This window comes from Salvelinus namaycush, chromosome 1, assembly GCF_016432855.1.
Source record: "Salvelinus namaycush isolate Seneca chromosome 1, SaNama_1.0, whole genome shotgun sequence".
Taxonomy (NCBI): domain Eukaryota; kingdom Metazoa; phylum Chordata; class Actinopteri; order Salmoniformes; family Salmonidae; genus Salvelinus; species Salvelinus namaycush.
In genome coordinates this window covers 60,051,976-60,072,481 of record NC_052307.1, presented here as the reverse complement: position 1 = coordinate 60,072,481, position 20,506 = coordinate 60,051,976, and the positions used below count along the sequence as shown (strand labels likewise).

Sequence of the window (20,506 nt, the reverse complement as noted above, 5' to 3'; positions counted from 1 at the left end):
CTGTGTGCTCCTGGGTGCACTGTCGCAAACATAAAATGCTTCTGGGCTTACAAACCAGAGTCAATGTCCCTTTGATTGCCACACGTACAGATGTCCTGCTAGATATGGAGTTTGATCTGTGAATCATTACACATCACGAGGGGCTTGAACAATTCACACTGGGTATTGTTATCACGTGAAGCAAAATCCATATTTCCTTCTTCAAAAGCAGTGGGCCTAGTTCTTGTTTTTTTATATCATCCAGTTGGAGCCTTTGTTAGTTTGTTTTTTATTCTTCAGTAAAAGGATGTGATGGACTGGAGTGATTCACTGCTGGATGGAGCCAATGACCTATATAAACCCTGGATTGCTGATGCTATTTATTGGCCATTGAGAGTCACCAGTCGGCCATATTGGTACTCCCCAGTAGAAACAGTCATCCATAGGAATTCTACAGTATTTCAAAGTTTCAAGGAATAAATGACATGTATTTAAGAATTTTTGTTGTTGTAGTAAGGACAGTAACATTAGTAATCTCTCAAAATTATATTTTAAGGAAAGAAAATGTATACTTTTTTTATTTAACATTTTTATGTTTAGCTCACATAATATAATTTAAAAGCATACATTAAGGTGTACATAATAGAATAAACATGGCATAAACGAATGTAGACATTCATAAATTAATTTCTATAGCTTCCAATATATTTTTTACAACAGTGGGGGAGTGCCAAAATGGGGGTGCGGTAGCTTCAGTCATCTAGTGTATATATAAATCAATGGATGAAGCGCAGTAGGAATCAACCCTGGCTCACCCACTGGAGGAGACATGAGAAGAGATGTGGCAAAAGTGAAACAGCTCTGCTCTTCTTTCCTCCCAGGGAGGAGGGACAGGTGAAGGAAGGGAGTATTTCTCACACCTTCCTCCCCCTCAGAGTTTGAACTACATATTGATTATCTCAGGGTACACCATCGGGGCCTTTCTGTCTGTCCACCTATCTCCAGCCAGTGGAGTGGAGTGGAGGGAAGAAGTGTTGATGGGAGGTGAAAAAATACTATGATGATGTTATCAGCCTCTGAATGTTTCCGTTTCTGTTCGATGCCTCTACTTAGCTCTCAGCTGTTCCTGTATTGCACTTTTGGGGGGGGTTGTCTAAATACTTGGTACAGAGGATTGTGATACAGGAAGAAGTGTGAAAGTGAATTAGCTATAACGAAGGAAAGAACACAGAGGCAGACAGGAGTGCTGGGTAATGTTCTGTCAGTGCAGAAGGCCTCTCCTAGGGAAGACACTAATAGCCAACCTCCAGCAGGGGCAGTTTAGCATATGAGAGAGGCTTGAACCATTTCAGATCTCTTTTATCCTTTTAGGGCCCACCAATAGAGAAATACATTTGAGACGGGAAGGAAGCTGAGACCTTTTTTCTCTCCTTTAAAGAGAGGTGGCATAGATCTGTTGCTCAAGACTTCTAAAGATCAAAGGCTATTTTTTGTCTGATGTATTTGTCTGTGTTGGGGCTCATGCTCAATTTGTACTTTAGGGTAATTTGTGTGCATTACAGCCTCGCTCCCTACACCATGGCAGTCTCAGTAACAGGCAGGCATTGCTGCCATGCAAATGGTGGCGCGATTAGTGAAGCCTCTTTATAGCCCCCCTCAGATAAAGTGTCCCGCCCGGCCCTCAACCCCATCCACCATAAATTGTTCTTCTTATTTACTTGTCTGCCGTGTGTGTGAGCTCTCTGCTGGGAGCTGGTGCAGCATGGGCTCCCCGTCGGCCCGCTCAATTGGCCAGACGTCCAGGAAACACTTATTTTTGTAAATGTTATCTCTTTGATGGCTTTGCCTCTCTCCCTCTACTTCTCCGTCTCTCCCTCCCGTTTCTCTTGGAGTTCCTCATTAGCTTAGGCTCAGGAAGCTTTTCATCATTTCAATTAATTACAGCGCTCAGTATAGTAGACCGGCCGGACCAGCGGTTTACTGATTGGTCCGCCTTTTATGCCCCGCACGCCTGTCACCAGGCAACTGATCATAAAAGCCCTCGCTTACAAAATAGGATCAATCGAAATGACAGGCTTTTGTCCCCTTTTTTATGCATTAATTGGAAAGAGTTTAAGCTTTGTTAAGTTATAATTTATTTTAATTCTGGGGACCATTCAGGCTCTGAGTCTGTAATTGACCTGGGTAACCCTGGGGTGATCAAGAGAAGCACGGTGGGGTGTTGGGTGGAAAAAAAGGAAAGGCCAAACATGAAGAGTGAAGTTGAAAATAGACAAATAGGTACAACTCCATTCTGACTACCATTTGTGTGTGTTTTCTATACATACAGTATCCCAGACAGATGGTGTTTAATTGCCCTCCCAGCCTAACGCCGGGATGTTGAATGATAGTTTATAAAACAGAAGATTGCAGGGGCTGTCAGGGATAAAAAGAGGAGCAGAATGTTAGAGAGAGACTACCTGTAACAACACTGTCATCTGTGTGAATGTAACTATCAGTTCCTCTCAAATCACATTTTTTGTATTGAAGTCAATTTACCCAAGTAAGGGCTTTTTTCAAATGTATTATTTAGCTAGGTAAATCAGTTAAGAACAAATTCTTATTTACAATGACGGCCTAGTGGGTTAACTGCCTTGTTCAGGGGCAGAACGACAGATTTTTACCTTGTCAGCTCAGGGATTTGATCCAACAGCCTTTCAGTCACTGGCCCAACAGCCTTTCAGTCACTGGCCCAACACTCTAACCACTAGTCTACCTGACATCTACAGCAGGCTATTGAGGCTACTGTAGATCTTCATTGCAAAACAGTATGTTTTTATCAGTTATTTGGTTACGTGAATACATTTAGTATAGTTTTATCTAAAAAATATAACTTTTTTTAATGTTTCACAATTTACTATTTTCTGAAATTCACTGAGTAGGATGGTCCTCCCCTTCCTCATCTGAGGAGCCTCCACTGGCGTTTAGAAGATATAATTGTTTTCTCTGGCATAGTCAATATCCAAGATATCCATAAATTCCTCAAGATCAAAAAGGATGCCACTACTTTGCCTTGGAGCAATCAAATCGAATTGTATTTATTACATGCGCCGAATACAACAGGTGTAGACCTTAAAGTGAAATGCTTACTTACAAGCCATTAACCAACAATGCAGTTTTAAGAATAATACCTAAAAAAAAAAAAAAAAGTAACAAACAATTAAAAAGCAGCAGTAAAATAACAATAGCAAGGCTATGTACAGGGGGTACTGGTACAGAGTCAGTGTGCGGGGCACCGGTTAGTCGAGGTCATTGAGGTAATATGTACATGTAGGTAGAGTTAGTAAGGTGACTATGCATAGATAATAACAGAGTAGCAGCAGAGTCTCATGGCTTGGGTGTAGAATATGTTTAGAAGCCTCTTGGACCTAGACTTGGCACTCTGGTACCGCTTGTCGTGCGGTAGCAGAGAGAACAGTCTATGGCTAAGGTGGCTGGAGTCTTTGACCATTTTTAGGGCCTTCCTCTGACACCGCCTGGTATAGAAGTCCTGGATGGCAGGAAGCTTGGCCGCAGTGATGTACTGGGACGTACGCACTACCCTCTGTAGTGCCTTGCTGTCGGAGGCCGAGCAGTTGCATTACCAGGCAGTGATGCAACCAGTCAGGATGCTCTTGATGTTGCAGCTGTAGAACCTTTTGAGGATCTCAGGACCCATGCCAAATCTTTTCAGTCTCCTGAGGGGGAATAGGTTTTGTTGTGCCCTCTTCACGACTGTCTTGGTGTGCTTGGACCATGTTAGTTTGTTGGTGATGTGGATGTGAACAAGGAGTACAGAATGGGACTGAGTACGCACCCCTGAGAGGCCCTCGTGTTGAGGATCAGCGATGCGGATGTGTTGTTACCTACCCTTACCACCTGGGGGAGGCCCGTCAGGAAGTCCAGGATCCAGTTGCAGAGAGAGGTGTTTAGTCCCAGGGTCCTTAGCTTAGTGATGAGCTTTGAGGGCACTATGGTGTTGAACGCTGAGCTGTAGTCAATGAATAGCATTCTCACATAGGTGTTCCTTTTGTCCAGGTGTGAAAGGTCAGTGTGGAATGCAATAGAGATGGCATCATCTGTGGATCTATTGGGGCGGTATGCAAATTGGATTGGGTCTAGGTTTTCTGGGATAATGATGTTGATGTGAGCCATGACCAGCCTTTCAAAGCACTTCATGGCTACAGACATGAGTGCTACGAGTCGGTAGTCATTTAGGCAGGTTACCTTAGTGTTCTTGGGCACAGGGCCTATGGTGGTCTGCTTGAAACATGTTGGTATTACAGACTCAGACAGGGAGAGGTTGAAAATGTCAGTGAAGACACTTGTCAGTTGGTAAGCGCATTCTCGGAGCACACATCCTGGTAATCCTTCTGGCCCTGCAGCCTTGTAAATGTTGACCTGTTTAAAGGTCTTACTCACATCGGCTGTGGAGAGCGTGATCACACGTCCGGAACAGCTGACGCTCTCATGCATGTTTCAGTGTTACTTGCCTCGAAGCGTGCATAGAAGTTATTTAGCTCATCTGATAGGCTAGTGTCACTGGGCAGCTCTCAGCTGTGCTTCCCTTTGTAGTCTGTAATAGTTTACAAGCCCTGCCACATCCGACGTGCGTCGGAGCCGGTGTAGTACGATTCGATCTTAGTCAGTCCTGTAGTGACGCTTTGCCTGTTTGATGGTTCGTTGGAGGACATAGTGGGATTTCTTATAAGCTTCCGGGTTAGAGTCCCGCTCCTTGAAAGCGGCAGCTCTACCCTTTAGCTCAGTGCGGATGTTGCCTGTATTCCATGGCTTCTGGTTGGGGTATGTACATACAGTCACTGTGGAGGACGATGTCATCAATGCACTTATTGATGAAGCCAGTGTACTCCTCAATGCCATCGGAAGAATCCCGGAACATATTCCAGTCTGTGCTAGCAAAACACTCCTGTAGCTTAGCTTAGCTCAGGAGGAGGGGTGCATGTAAAGAATACTGGCATGTTAGCCAGCCACAGTGCTAAACAATAACACTATACTTACTCAGTCATACACCCAGACAGCACTCTGTGGAGAGTGCTGAGTGTGTCGACACATTGTAATAGCTTTTTTTCCAGGTATTGGGCAATGGTGTGTGTTTCCAGGTATTGGATAATTATTATTATGTGTGTATGTGGATGGAGGATACAGTATACAGTTGAAGTCAGAAGTTTACATAGACTTAGGTTGGAGTCATTAAAACTCATTTTTCAACCACTCCACAAATTTCTTGTTAACAAACTATAGTTTTGGCAAGTCGGTTAGGACATCTACTTTGTGCATGACACAAGTAATTTTTCCAACAATTGTTTACAGACAGATTATTTCACTTATAATTCACTGTATCACAATTCCAGTGGGCCAGAAGTTTACATACACTAAGTTGACTGTGCCTTTAAACAGCTTGGAAAATTCCAGAAAATGATGTCATGGCTTTAGAAGCTTCTGATAGGTTAATTTACACTATTTGAGTCAATTGGAGGTGTACATGTGGCTGTATTTCAAGGCATACCTTCAAACTCAGTGTCTCTTTGCTTGACATCATGAGGAAATCAAAAGAAATCAGCCAAGACCTCAGAAAAAAATTGTAGACCTCCACAAATCTGGTTCATCCTTGGGATAAATTTCCAAACGACTGAAGGTACCACGTTCATCTGTACAAACAATAGTACGCAAGTATAAACACCATGGAACCACGCAGCCGTCATACCGCTCAGGAAGGAGACACGTTCTGTCTCCTAGAGATGAATGTACTTTGGTGCGAAAAGTGCAAATCAATCCCTGAACAACAGCAAAGGACCTTGTGAAGATGCTGGAGGAAACAGGTACAAAAGTATGTGTATCCACAGTAAAACGAGTCCTATATCGACATAACCTGAAAGGCTGCTCAGCAAGGAAGAAGCCACTGCTCCAAGACCGCCATAAAAAAGCCAGACTACGGTTTGCAACTGCACATGGGGACAAAGATCATACTTTTTGGAGAAATGTCCTCTGGTCTGATGAAACAAAAATAGAACTGTTTGGCCATAATGACCATCGTTATGTTTGGAGGGAAAAAGCGGGGGCTTGCAAGCCGAACATCACCATCCCAACCGTGAAGCACGGGGGTGGCAGCATCATGTTGTGGGGGTGCTTTGCTGCAGGAGGGACTGGTGCACTTCACAAAATAGATGGCATCATCAGGGAGGAAAATTAGGTGGATATATTGAAGTACCATCTCAAGGCATCAGTCAGGAAGTTAGAGCTTGGTCGCAAATGGGTCTTCCAAATGGACAATGCAAGCATACTTCCAAAGTTGTGGCAAAATGGCTTAAGGACAACAAATTCAAGGTATTGGAGTGGCCATCACAAAGCCCTGACCTCAATCCTATAGAACATTTGTGGGCAGAACTGAAAAAGCGTGTGCGAGCAAGGAGGCCTACAAACCTGACTCAGTTACACCAGCTCTGTCAGGAGGAATGGGCCAAAATTCACCCAACTTATTGTGGGAAGCTTGTGGAAGGCTACCCGAAACGTTTGACCCAAGTTAAACAATTTAAAGGCAATGCTACCAAATACTAATTGAGTGTATGTAAACGTCTGACTCACTGGGAATGTGATGAAATAAATAAAAGCTGAAATAAATCCTTCTCTCTGCTATTATTCTGACATTTCACATTCTTAAAATAAAGTGGTGATTCTAACTGATCTAAGACAGGGAATTTTTTCTATGATTAAATGTCAGGAATTGTGAAAAACTGAGTTTAAATGTATTTGGCTACGGTGTATGTAAACTTCGGACTTCAACTGTATATCCTCATGTTTTTGTCTGTGTTGGGGCTCATGCTCAATTTGTAATTTAGGGTACGTTTTGTGCTGCTATTACAGCCTCCCCACACCACAGCAAGCCCAGTGACAGGCAGGCAGTGTTGTCCTGCAAAGGGTGGTGCAATTAGTGAAGCTTCCCCACTGGGCACAGACAATGTTTAACATTTGTCAAACGTGAATTCAATGTGAAATCAACAAAAAAATGCACCATGCCATCGGCAGGTACTTGGAAGTTTGTCAGGATCAGAACACATTTTCAAGGAGCAAAGCCAAGGAAAAAAATGTAAGGAAACCCCAATTCAGTCTTCTGTAAACCTAATCCTGGGATAGAGTTTTACTTTTCAGAGAGACAATTCCACAAGTGTTTATGCCAAACACGCACCAGCATGGCTTTCCAACACGTGTTGTGTTCCTGAATAGTCCAGTATCAGTCCTGACTTAAATTTGCTTGAAAATCTGAGACAAGGTTTGAATATTGCTGTCCATCAATTATTCCCGACTAAAATGTACTGAGTTTGAGCAATTTTTACAAAAAACAATGGACCTACGTTGCCCTAAGAGTTGTGCAAAGGTAGAATATTATTCAAAATGATTCACAGCTGTAATGACTGCCAAAGGTGCTTCCACCAACTATTAACTCTGGGCTGTGAAGACATATGCAATCAAGACATCTTAGTTTTTGTATTTTTTATTGATTTTTACAGTTTTCTTTAACCTTCATTCACGTTGTAAATGCGGAGTAGGTTGTGTAGATTTGTGGGTGGAATAACACATTTAATCCCTTTTTAGATGTAATTTTAAGGCAGCAAATTGTGACGACTGCGTAAGCGGTGTGTATACTTTCACTAGTCACTGTATAGTATCCCAGACAGACGTTGTAGAACCTCCACTGCTTGGATTTTAACACTACTTTTCTACTCCTCCCAGGAGTTGAATGAGAGATTAATAAAAACAGAAGATTGCAGGGGCTGTCAGGGATAAAAGAGGAGCGGAATGGAAGAGAGAGGGAGGCTACCTGTAACAACGCTGCAGGGCTGTCATTTGTGTGAACGTAACTATCAGTTCCTCTTAGGAGGTGGGGTGCATGTAAAGAATACTGGCATGTTAGCCAGCCACAGAGGTAAACAATAACACTATACTTACTCAGGCAGACACCCAGAAAGCACTCTGTGGAGAGTGACTAGTGTGTTGACACATTGTAACAGCTTTAAAAGGTTTTTCCAGGTATTGGGCGATGGTGTGTGTGTGTTTCCAGGCGTTGGTTGATTGTTATTGTGTGTGTCTATGTGTATGTGTGGGAGTAGTTGGAGGAGATGCTACTCCGTACCCCTCCCATTCATCCTAGCCTCCTGACTGGGTGGACGCTGAAGCGCCAGCCTTCCATCTCCCTCGGGTTTCCTTTGTCTGTGGGTGAAACCCGCCCCTCAACCCCTCACCCCCTTCCTCCATCCACCAGCCTGGCCCGAGCCTTTGAAGCTGCCCTGCTGCTGCACTTCCCACTGACACTCAGCTCAATGACTGGGCTGCACAGGTCAGGAGACTGTCTCAATAGAACCGCAGTACACTGGGCCTCCCTCCCTACGGATCTGCTGGGAAATTGGCTTGCAGAGAGAGAGAGAGATTGTAACCACACCAGTGTTTTTTTTCTTTCACAATTTGGGTAGATATAAGGTAACATATACTTTGTAGATAGACACATAATGAGAGTAATTCCCCTAATGGAGCTAACAACCACAGGTCTCAGTGCTCAGAGAGTGATCTGTGATGGAAGCAGGGTAAAGGAACCTGCATACTAGGCTCGTGTTGCTCCTAGCAGAACTCGGCTAAGCGAAGAGAACGCCTGTGCCTCGCATAGTCCCTTAAAATACCTTCGCTGGAAAAATGTGAAAAGAACGACAATATTACTGTTTGCAACAACATAGCCAGTATACACTTCCTCAAAATAGTCAAAATGTATCTAAAATAAATCAAGGAATCTGTCATTAATTTTGAGGTTGTTGCCAAGGTCTTAGTTAGATATTTAGATCAGTATTTCGCAAGTGAAAACAATTGCATGAAAAACTTAATTGAAGAATCCCGTCCATAGTTCCCACTTCTAATAGGAGAGGTACTGTTGACCATGAAGAACGGGCGTAGACTTTGTCTACCAAACTTCTCAACTGCTCAAACAGACGAAGAAAAACCCTGCCGAACACCAAAACAAATAAACTGCACTCATCCTTCCTTCCCTCACTAAAATAAATCAATCTAATGTATTTACACGCACACACGCACACGCATACACACACACCAACATTCTGTTACCGCTCAGGACAGCGTGCCCCCGCCCCCTTCCCAGCCTCCTCTCCACTCCTCTCCCCAGGCACGATGAGAGAGGTGCTGCTGAGAGCTCCTGCCACTGCCTCTGCAAATCACCTCAGTGAGAAAATACAACATGACATGCCCCTTTTTCCTGTTTACCAAAGGCCTACGTCCAAGCTTGGAAAACAGACATATATAACGTTTTGAGGACCAATGTGGTTATCACTATGCAGATTAATGTGTCTATTTTACCCTGCTGTGCATGGTCATCTCTCTCTCTCTCTCTCTCTGTCTCTGTCTCTTGCTCTATCTCTGCTCTTGGGAGATTGAGGTATAATATGATTTCACTGACTGTAATGCTGAGTTGGGCTGAAGGGCTCAGAGCTCTGGACGCCTGTTGGCTGATTATACGTCTTCACAGGTGTCTATCTAATCTACCTGCCAGATGGAGAACTGGGATCTGAGTTAAATTGATGCCAATCTGGTCAAGATAAGTTGGATCATTTCATTATTTAGATTTATGAATTCATATCAGAGTATACCAAACCAATTTTCTTTTTTTGGCTCTGTACATAAATGTAAGAGGATAACCAACTTTAGGAGTTCGGTATGATATATCTTCAAGTGCATTTATTTATTTGTTTTTCATTTTTTTTAAGGGGTGGATCAGCTTTAATATTGCGGATAGATTGTTGCTTCCATCAATGTAATTGTCTGCATCATCTTCATGTGCATTTAGCCAAGGAACATATTACTGTGAAAAATGATTACGATTATTTCTTGGCAAACAACAGACTTCTGGGAAGGGAAATCACATAAGATATACACTACAGTTCAAAAGTTTGGGGTCGCTTAGAAATGTCCTTGTTTTCCATGAAAACATACATTAAATTAGTTGCAAAATGAATATGAAATATAGTCAAGATGTTGACAAGGTTATAAATAATGATTTTTAATTGAAATAATAATTGTGTTCTTCAAACTTTGCTTTCGTCAAAGAATCCTCCATTTGCAGCAATTACAGCCTTGCAGACCTTAGGCATTCTAGTTGTCAATTTGTTGAGGCAATCTGAAGAGATTTCACCCCATGCTTCGTGAAGAACCTCCCACAGGTTGGATTGGCTTGATGGGCACTTCTTACGTACCATACAGTCAGGTTGCTCCCACAACAGCTCAATAGGGTTGAGATCCGGTGACTGTGCTGGCCACTCCATTATAGACAGAATACCAGCTGACTGCTTCTTCCCTAAATAGTTATTGCGTAGTTTGGAGCTGTACTTTGGGTCATTGTCCTGTTGTAGGAGGAAATCGGCTCCAATTAAGTGCCGTCCACAGGGTACGGCATGGCGTTGCAAAATGGAGTGATAGCCTTCCTTCTTCAAGATCCCTTTTACCCTGTACAAATCTCCCACTTTACCACCACCAAAGCACTCCCAGACCATCACATTGCTTCCACCATGGTTGACAGATGGCGTCAAGCACTCCCCCAGCATCTTTTCATTTTTTCTGCGTCTCACAAATGTTCTTCTTTGTGATCTGAACACCTCAAACTTAGATTAGTCTGTCCATAACACTTTTTCCAATCTTCCTCTGTCCAGTGTCTGTGTTCTTTTGCCCATCTTTTTATTGGCCAGTCTGAGATGTGGCTTTTTCTTTGCAACTCTGCCTAGAAGGCCAGCATCCCGGAGTCGCCTCTTCACTGTTGACAGTGTGACTGGTGTTTTGCAGGTACTATTTAATGAAGCTGCCAGTTGAGGACTTGTGAGGCGTCTGTTTCTCAAACTAGACACTCCAATGTACTTGCCCTCTTGCTCAGTTGTGCACCGGGGCCTCCCACTCCTCTTTCTATTCTGGTTAGAGCCAGTTCGCACTGTTCTGTGAAGGGAGTAGTACACAGCGTTGTATGAGATTTTCAGTTTCTTGGCAATTTCTCGCATGGAATAGCCTTCATTTCTCAGAACAAGAATAGACTGACAAGTTTCAGCTGATAGTCTTTGTTTCTGGCCATTTTGAGCCTGTAATCGAACCCACAAATGCCGATGCTCCAGATACTCAACTAGTTTAAAGAAGGCCAATTGTATTGCTTCTTTAATCAGGACTACAGTTTTCAGCTGTGCTAACATAATTGCAAAAGGGTTTTCTAATGATCAATTAGCCTTTTAAAATTATAAACTTGGATTAGCTAACGCAACGTAACATTGGAACACAGGAGTGATGGTTTCTGGTGATGGGCCTCTGTACGCCTATGTAGATATTCCATTAAAAATCAACCGTTTCCAGCTACAATAGTCATTTACAACATTAACAATGTCTACACTGGATTTCTGATCAATTTTATGTTATTTTAATGGAGAAAAAAATATGCTTTTCTTTCAAAAACAAGGACATTTCTAAGTGACCCCAATCTTTTGAACGGTAGTGTGTGTGAAGGCAGTCAATGAGGTGTGACAGATTGAAATAGAACAGCTCAGCTCTGACACAGGCGCTGTTCATCTGCCAATACTCTCAATGCCTGTTTTAATCTAAAGCAGGACATTCTAGATATGGAAGAGCACTCTCTTCTTCTCTCTGCTCGTGGCTTTCTTGGAAATACTATTTACCTTGTCTCCATTTTGTGTGCCTTGGCTCCATTAGGCTTTTGTATCTGAAGGCCGAACGAACAGCCAGGTGAAATGAGCCCTTGGAAAAACACTTGAAGCAATTATATTTACAAATGCCTCTGCTTACCCAAGTCCCCCACCCGGGATCAAGACATTTTTATTTTCTATTATTTCTTTAAACTGACACATCGCAGATCTGGGAGCTTCTGGAATTGGAGCTTCTTTCTTCCTATTGGTTGGCTGTACACTATTACCGCTTTACCTGTTTATTTCATGCCCTACATGGTGCTGATGTGATACGCGTCAGGAAGAAGATAGTGTTGGAATTAGCTCTACCTCAGCTGACAAGCCACAGGAGACATGAAATGGAGGCTCTGCATCTCCGTTTCACTCAAAGAGGTGCCCTAGGTAGTGCCCTAGGCCATGTGCCAGCCTACAGTACCTCCAACCCATCCATCCCTCCACCCAGTCTCACTCAGGCTCCGTTCCCCAGTCTGTAGCTGCCAGCCTGGGCTCTCAGGTCCCTCTCCCAGCCCTGGAAGGATCCTTGGAACGTTCCCTGGAAGGCCTCTCATTCCATAGAGAGGAATCCTATGGAATGCAACCTTGAGCGGAGCTGCAGAACAACACAATGACCATTAGAGTCTGTTTAGTACTTTATTGTGTGAATGGCAGGAGCTACTGTACCACTGAGCCGTTCTGATGCACAGGGACCATCACAGAGCTTCTTAAACACTGGGCTATGCTGACACAGGTCATGGGAATGGCAGGTGTGCAGAGCAGAGCTATAACAGTCATACTGTATGGGGAGGAGGAGGGAGGAGGGGGAAGAAAGGGTGGGGGTGTAAACACTATGAAAGCAGCATTGCTCAGTTAGTGTGGCTGTGGCTGTGGCTTGATGTTATCCTGCTCTCTAAGTATCTGCTTGTGTTTACAATACCTCACAGTAAACTGAAGGAACTTAAAAGAGGATATCATTTATGCATAAAGACCCAAATGCATTGATTGCAGTGCGTTGACTGAAAAGGATACTGCCTGGGATATTGAACTGCTCAAACAAAAAGTTCCCTGATTCCTCGCCTCGCTGCTTCATGTTCAACAAGATTGAAATCCCCATCATATCTTTTTCGAGGAGTGATATTATCACAAGTGGCATTATGTTGTATATGTTTCATATGTTTGCGGGTCATATTCATAACTGGGAAGTGTAGGCTTCCTAGTTGCAGATATATTCTTTCCTTCCCTCCTACTTGTGTGCAAAGAAGAGGAAGGAAAAGCTGGCAAAGCGCCAGCAACATCAATAACTGATAATACACTTATTTCAGAACAAAGCAACTGCTGCAGAGAGAGAGAGAGACGCCTGGAAAACAGCTGCATGTCTCAGAGGAAAGCCATCCTTGTACGAGGCCTAGCCTCCCACAGCACAGCAGACCACAGCACTGTTGTGACAGGGGCGCTGTGAAAACACAACGACATGTCTGCAGAGCTGTGGCGTGGCCGCCCGCCAGACGGACGGCAGGTATAGGTATAGCTGAAATCTATCTCTCTCTCCCACAATCTGTAAGTCAAAGATGAAGTGGCAATAGCTGTCGCACAGAGACAAGAGTTAGGAGCCAGGCAGTAATGTCACCCCGCCACCTCCCCGCTCTCTCTTTTATCTTTCATTCTTCCTTATTCTCTCTCTCTCTCTCTCTATGTTCTCTCGCTCTTTCTTCCTCATTCTCTCCCTGCTGTCTCAAAGCATCTCGCTCTCTCTCATCAGCTATCTTTCTCTCCGTCTCTCTACCCCTCCCTCCATGCTACTCTGCTAACAAGTTCCATACCAGAGGTGAGAAGAGGAATGTGGCTGATTGACGTGAGATGGGATCAGAAAGAAAAACCGCTGTCACTCGAGCTTCAGTCTCAGTCTCAAGGCTGGTAGAAAGGTCTCTAATGGTTTGGAAGTAAATATTTTAGATGTTAAATTCTTCCAATTCCGCTCTCCGCTCCCTCTGTGCAGCTCAACGTGGTCTGGTGGAGATTATTCCTTCCAGAGTGTCCTAAATATTTCTCCCAATTACCCATTACGACATGATTTCAGAAAATGTGTTGTTGTAAATGTGCACATTTGAAGAAAATAGAGCCAGTGTCAAAATATGTGTCTTTTCAATTGTCTTTCTGCCAATCGTTGTTGAAAGGCTCTAACCTTGACCATGACCATCAGAGTGTCTGCATGCAGCTGGGTTTTGGTTCAAATTAAAATGCAGGTCCTTTGTGGTGAGGATTTGTCCCTCTGTGAAGTGTGTGTGTGTGGGGGGGAGGGGGGTGGAAGGTCGTGGGAGGCACATGGCGGGGTGGTATTTTTTTAATGAATTCTGTCTTGGTCTGGTCTGTCTCTGGACCACCCTAGCCCTTCTCAAACAAACTAATTAAAAGAGGGCCCTGAATTCCTCCTCCCTGGTTTTAAGGCTCATAGGGGGAATTCCTCAGTAATAGAGGTCGGAGGTGAGTGGGAAAAGGGCAGAGGTGGGGTCAGAGGTGAGACAAGAGGGCTGTAGTCTAGCCCAGAGTTTTTACCAGATTTCCAATGTGTTTTGATTCTGAGGATCAGTCTGAGAGTCTGAAATGTTGACATCTGGTTATTTGGTCATTTGATCTGTGCGTGTGAGCACTGCACGCGGGTATGCACGTGACGCGTGTGTCTGTGCATACGTGTGTGTATGTGTATGTTTCCGTGCATGTCGGCCTGCCTGCCTGCTGGCTTGCCCTGCTAAGTGTCTGTTTTGTGTTGACAGTAAAATACATTTCCCATAGTGTGTGATGGTCCAGATCCACCCATCACTACCAGTGTTACTGTCCAATGTCTACTCTTGTGTGTGTTCTGTGAGGTAATGTCTCACTAGGGGCCCTGCCAACTCTCTGTGGTAGTTCTTTCAAAGGGCCCCTCCCCACTGCCCCATCACCACGCTTGACTACACTTGCCTTTACGCACAAAAAAACGCAGTTAAAAAGCTTTACAGGGCCAGCACCATCCACCAATAAAAACTCACTCTTCCTGTCCTCCCCTTTGGAGGACATTTTGTACAACCTGTGAGATTGGTAAAGACATATAAAAGTGTGAAAGGAAGAGGACGTGGAGTGTCAGGAGGAGAGGAGGAGGTGATGGAGGATGTGTCTGGTCAGACATCGTCTGTCTGTCTGTCTCTCTGGCCCCACAGCCCCACAGGCCTGGCCATTCTCTCTTCCCCCCCATGAGCCCACAGTTGGCCACATTGTCAATACCAAGACCAGTAAGTGGAGGATGGGCTCTCCTCTCCACACCTCTTCACATGAACCAGAGGGACAAAGCCCAGCCTTAGACCAGAGTGATGGACAGGCAGGAGACAGCGCTAATCTGACACAGAGAGGACAGGACAGGACACAGTCAACTAACTGCCCCACTCCCCTTCTCTGGGCCTCAGACGCAGACCCCTTTATGTTGGGTACCTTCAAGGGAGAGAGTTGCAGCAGCCATTGTTGGGGTGAATTGAAGTCTGTGGAGTGGCTGGGAACAGGGTGAGATGCTGTTCAGAACAAAACCAGGCCCTCTGGCTGGCTCCTCTTTGTGAGAATGACCATAGCGCTATTCTTTCCTGACTGACTGACTGACGGAAAGACTGACTTGCTGACTGAGGCCCCCTTTTGTCATTCCTCACTACTGTGCTCTGCCCTGTCCTGGGTAGGTGGGTGCTTTTCTCTCCCCTCCCTCTCCGTGCCCCTTCCCCCACTCTGTCTCTGCATATACTCAGAAATGGGAAAGTCAGAGGTCAGGGGGAGAGGGGGAGGGTTCAGCTGGAAAACGGTGACCTCTGTGTGTGCACTGGGGGAGAATACCCCTCCTCCTTTTTAATCCTCCCCCGTAACGCTCCTCCTCCTCTCCCACTCTCTTCCAATTCTCCACACGGGGGGGGGGGGGGGGGGGGGGGCATCCCCCTCTCCCATAGCCCCAGGGCAGCTGCAGTGACCTTGGCTTTGGCAGTGAATGAAGTGGCCCCAACCTGCCACAGTCCCTGACCCCTTCCCCAAACACCAACACCACGGCCTCCGTTTGGAATTGTGAAAGGCCAGAGCCAAACAAACACTCTCTCACACACAGAGAAAAACATTGATTTGTCACGCTGTCACCAGAGATCTGTTCCAATGGTTTAATGTTCGTCCAAGCTGGCTGAACGGTTAGTCAGTGGGAATACAAGGCCCTCTTTGCTGCTGTTGTTTTCATACTTGTTGGCGGAACGACAACATCAGAGCTTAGAACATTTTAGCAGTTGTGTTTGATCAGGGCAAAACTTCACATTGTATCCATATCTATCTGGTTATATGTTGATTACTTCCTCTGTCTTTATGAAGGAGAGTCTGAAATGAGATGCAACATCTTTGCTTGCTCAGTACATTCGCTAGCTGTATTCTGTGAGATGAGAATGTTTAGAGCGGAAAGTCTCTCTTAAGCTGACTAGAAGGTAGGAGCGGATGGGGAGAGAGAGCGGGCAGGGATTTCCCTTTTCTCTCCTTGAGTCCTCTGGCACAAGGGGACAATGCAGCTGAAATGGACAGGGTTAAAAAGCCTGTTACACTGTTGTGTGTGGATCAGGTCACTTGGGTCTGGAATGGAATTCCACAAGAACCATTTAGATGATGTTTCTGGGTTGGAATGTGAGTAGAGCGAAGGATTTGGGGTCAAAGGGCACCACTAGCACCTGCTTTCATATTCTCCATTATACTGTACATGTATGTACTGTGCATATACTGTATTCTCCACATAGCTTATCCTAATATACCTACTACTGTACATACCATTTTCCTTCCAAATTATACACTGTCTATACACACCACGTATTTATATTCTGTATTCTGACATGTTCACTCGAATATATCTACCCCTGGATTGTTCATTGGACTCGTTCTGAAATGTCTTGAATTTCTTGTTTCGATTTTTTATTATTTGCATTGTATTTGCGAGGCATTCTACTGCGCTGTTGGAGATAGTAACATAAGCGTTTCGCTGCACCTGCTAGAACATCTGCAAATCTGTGTATGCAACCTTTTTATTTGTTTATTTATTTGACCTTTATTTAAATTTGATTTGATTTGATCCATTACCACTGGCCCAATGTGTTTGTGGGCACTCAGGATACTTTATATCATTCAGCTTCCAGATCCTATGTGTATATTTGGATACAGTTTTTTTTGTTTAATCTAATTGCCTGCCTGTCACGCGAGGAATTTACCTGACAGTAATATAACGTAACGTACTATAGGTAACATGACAGTAATATAACGTAACATACTGTAGGTAACATGACAGTAATATAACGTAACATACTGTAGGTAACATGACAGTAATATAACGTAACGTACTGTAGGTAACGTGACATTAATATAACGTACTGTAGGTAACGTGACAGTAATATAACGTAACATACTGTAGGTAATGTGACAGTAATATAACGTAACATACTGTAGGTAACATGACAGTAATATAACGTAACGTACTGTAGGTAACATGACAGTAATATAACGTAACGTACTGTAGGTAACATGACAGTAATATAACGTAACATACTGTAGGTAACATGACAGTAATATAACGTAACTTACTGTAGGTAACGTGACAGTAATATAACGTAACGTACTGTAGGTAACGTGACATTAATATAACGTACTGTAGGTAACGTGACAGTAATATAACGTAACGTACTGTAGGTAACGTGACATTAATATAACGTACTGTAGGTAACGTGACAGTAATATAACGTAACGTACTGTAGGTAACGTGACATTAATATAACGTACTGTAGGTAACGTGACAGTAATATAACGTAACGTACTGTAGGTAACGTGACATTAATATAACGTACTGTAGGTAACGTGACAGTAATATAACGTAACATACTGTAGGTAACGTGACAGTAATATAACGTAACGTACTGTAGGTAACGTGACAGTAATATAACGTAACGTACTGTAGGTAACGTGACAGTAATATAACGTAACGTACTGTAGGTAACATGACAGTAATATAACAAACTGTAGGTAACGTGACAGTAATATAACGTAACGTACTGTAGGTAACGTGACAGTAATATAACGTAACGTACTGTAGGTAACGTGACAGTAATATAATGTAACGTACTGTAGGTAACGTGACAGTAATATAACGTAACGTACTGTAGGTAACGTGACAGTAATATAACGTAACATACTGTAGGTAACATGACAGTAATATAACAAACTGTAGGTAACGTGACAGTAATATAACGTAACGTACTGTAGGTAACGTGACAGTAATATAACGTAACGTACTGTAGGTAACGTGACAGTAATATAACGTAACGTACTGTAGGTAACGTGACAGTAATATAACGTAACATACTGTAGGTAACGTGACAGTAATATAACGTAACGTACTGTAGGTAACGTGACAGTAATATAACGTAACGTACTGTAGGTAACGTGACAGTAATATAACGTAACGTACTGTAGGTAACGTGACAGTAATATAACGTAACGTACTGTAGGTAACGTGACAGTAATATAACGTAACATACTGTAGGTAACGTGACAGTAATATAACGTAACGTACTGTAGGTAACGTGACAGTAATATAACGTAACGTACTGTAGGTAACGTGACAGTAATATAACGTAACATACTGTAGGTAACGTGACAGTAATATAACGTAACGTACTGTAGGTAACGTGACAGTAATATAACGTAACGTACTGTAGGTAACGTGACAGTAATATAACGTAACGTACTGTAGGTAACGTGACAGTAATATAACGTAACGTACTGTAGGTAACGTGACAGTAATATAACGTACTGTAGGTAACGTGACAGTAATATAACGTAGCGTACTGTAGGTAACGTGACAGTAATATAACGTAACGTACTGTAGGTAACGTGACAGTAATATAATGTAGCGTACTGTAGGTAACGTGACAGTAATATAACGTACTGTAGGTAACGTGACAGTAATATAACGTACTGTAGGTAACGTGACAGTAATATAACGTAACGTACTGTAGGTAACATGACAGTAATATAACGTAACGTACTGTAGGTAACGTGACAGTAATATAACGTAACGTACTGTAGGTAACGTGACAGTAATATAACGTAGCGTACTGTAGGTAACGTGACAGTAATATAACGTAACGTACTGTAGGTAACGTGACAGTAATATAACGTAGCGTACTGTAGGTAACATGACAATAATATAACGTAACGTACTGTAGGTAACGTGACAGTAATATAACGTAACGTACTGTAGGTAACGTGACAGTAATATAACGTAACGTACTGTAGGTAACATGACAGTAATATAACGTAACGTACTGTAGGTAACGTGACAGTAATATAACGTACTGTAGGTAACGTGACAGTAATATAACGTAACGTACTGTAGGTAACGTGACAGTAATATAACGTACTGTAGGTAACGTGACAGTAATATAACGTAACATACTGTAGGTAACGTGACATTAATATAACGTAACGTACTGTAGGTAACGTGACAGTAATATAACGTAACGTACTGTAGGTAACGTGACAGTAATATAATGTAACGTACTGTAGGTAACGTGACAGTAATATAACGTAACGTACTGTAGGTAACGTGACAGTAATATAACGTAACGTACTGAAGGTAACGGGACAGTAATATAACGTAACGTACTGTAGGTAACATGACAATAATATAACGTAACGTACTGTAGGTAACGTGACAGTAATATAACGTAACGTACTGTAGGTAACGGGACAGTAATATAACGTAACGTACTGTAGGTAACATGACAATAATATAACGTAACGTACTGTAGGTAACGTGACAGTAATATAACGTAACGTACTGTAGGTAACGTGACAGTAATATAACGTAACATACTGTAGGTAACGTGACAGTAATATAACGTAACGTACTGTAGGTAACGTGACAGTAATATAACGTAACGTACTGTAGGTAACGTGACAGTAATATAACGTAACGTACTGTAGGTAACGTGACAGTAATATAACGTAACGTACTGTAGGTAACGTGACAGTAATATAACGTACTGTAGGTAACGTGACAGTAATATAACGTAGCGTACTGTAGGTAACGTGACAGTAATATAACGTAACGTACTGTAGGTAACGTGACAGTAATATAACGTAACGTACTGTAGGTAACGTGACAGTAATATAACGTACTGTAGGTAACGTGACAGTAATATAACGTAGCGTACTGTAGGTAACGTGACAGTAATATAACGTAACGTACTGAAGGTAACGTGACAGTAATATAACGTAACGTACTGTAGGTAATGGGACAGTAATATAACGTAACGTACTGTAGGTAACGTGACAGTAATATAACGTAGCGTACTGTAGGTAACATGACAATAATATAACGTAACGTACTGTAGGTAACGTGACAGTAATATAACGTAACGTACTGTAGGTAACGTGACAGTAATATAACGTAACGTACTGTAGGTAACATGACAGTAATATAACGTAACGTACTGTAGGTAACGTGACAGTAATATAACGTACTGTAGGTAACGTGACAGTAATATAACGTAACATACTGTAGGTAACGTGACATTAATATAACGTAACGTACTGTAGGTAACGTGACAGTAATATAACGTAACGTACTGTAGGTAACGTGACAGTAATATAACGTAACATACTGTAGGTAACGTGACATTAATATAACGTAACGTACTGTAGGTAACATGACAGTAATATAACGTAACATACTGTAGGTAACGTGACAGTAATAT

The 20,506-nt window shown here is 42.9% G+C and overlaps 1 protein-coding gene across 1 annotated transcript in view; it reads left to right on the top strand.

Annotated features, from left to right (window-relative positions):
* The window catches only part of LOC120052410 (immunoglobulin superfamily DCC subclass member 3-like), a 93,347-nt gene that overhangs the window by 12,845 nt on the left and 59,996 nt on the right, over positions 1–20,506 (top strand). The window lies entirely within an intron of this gene.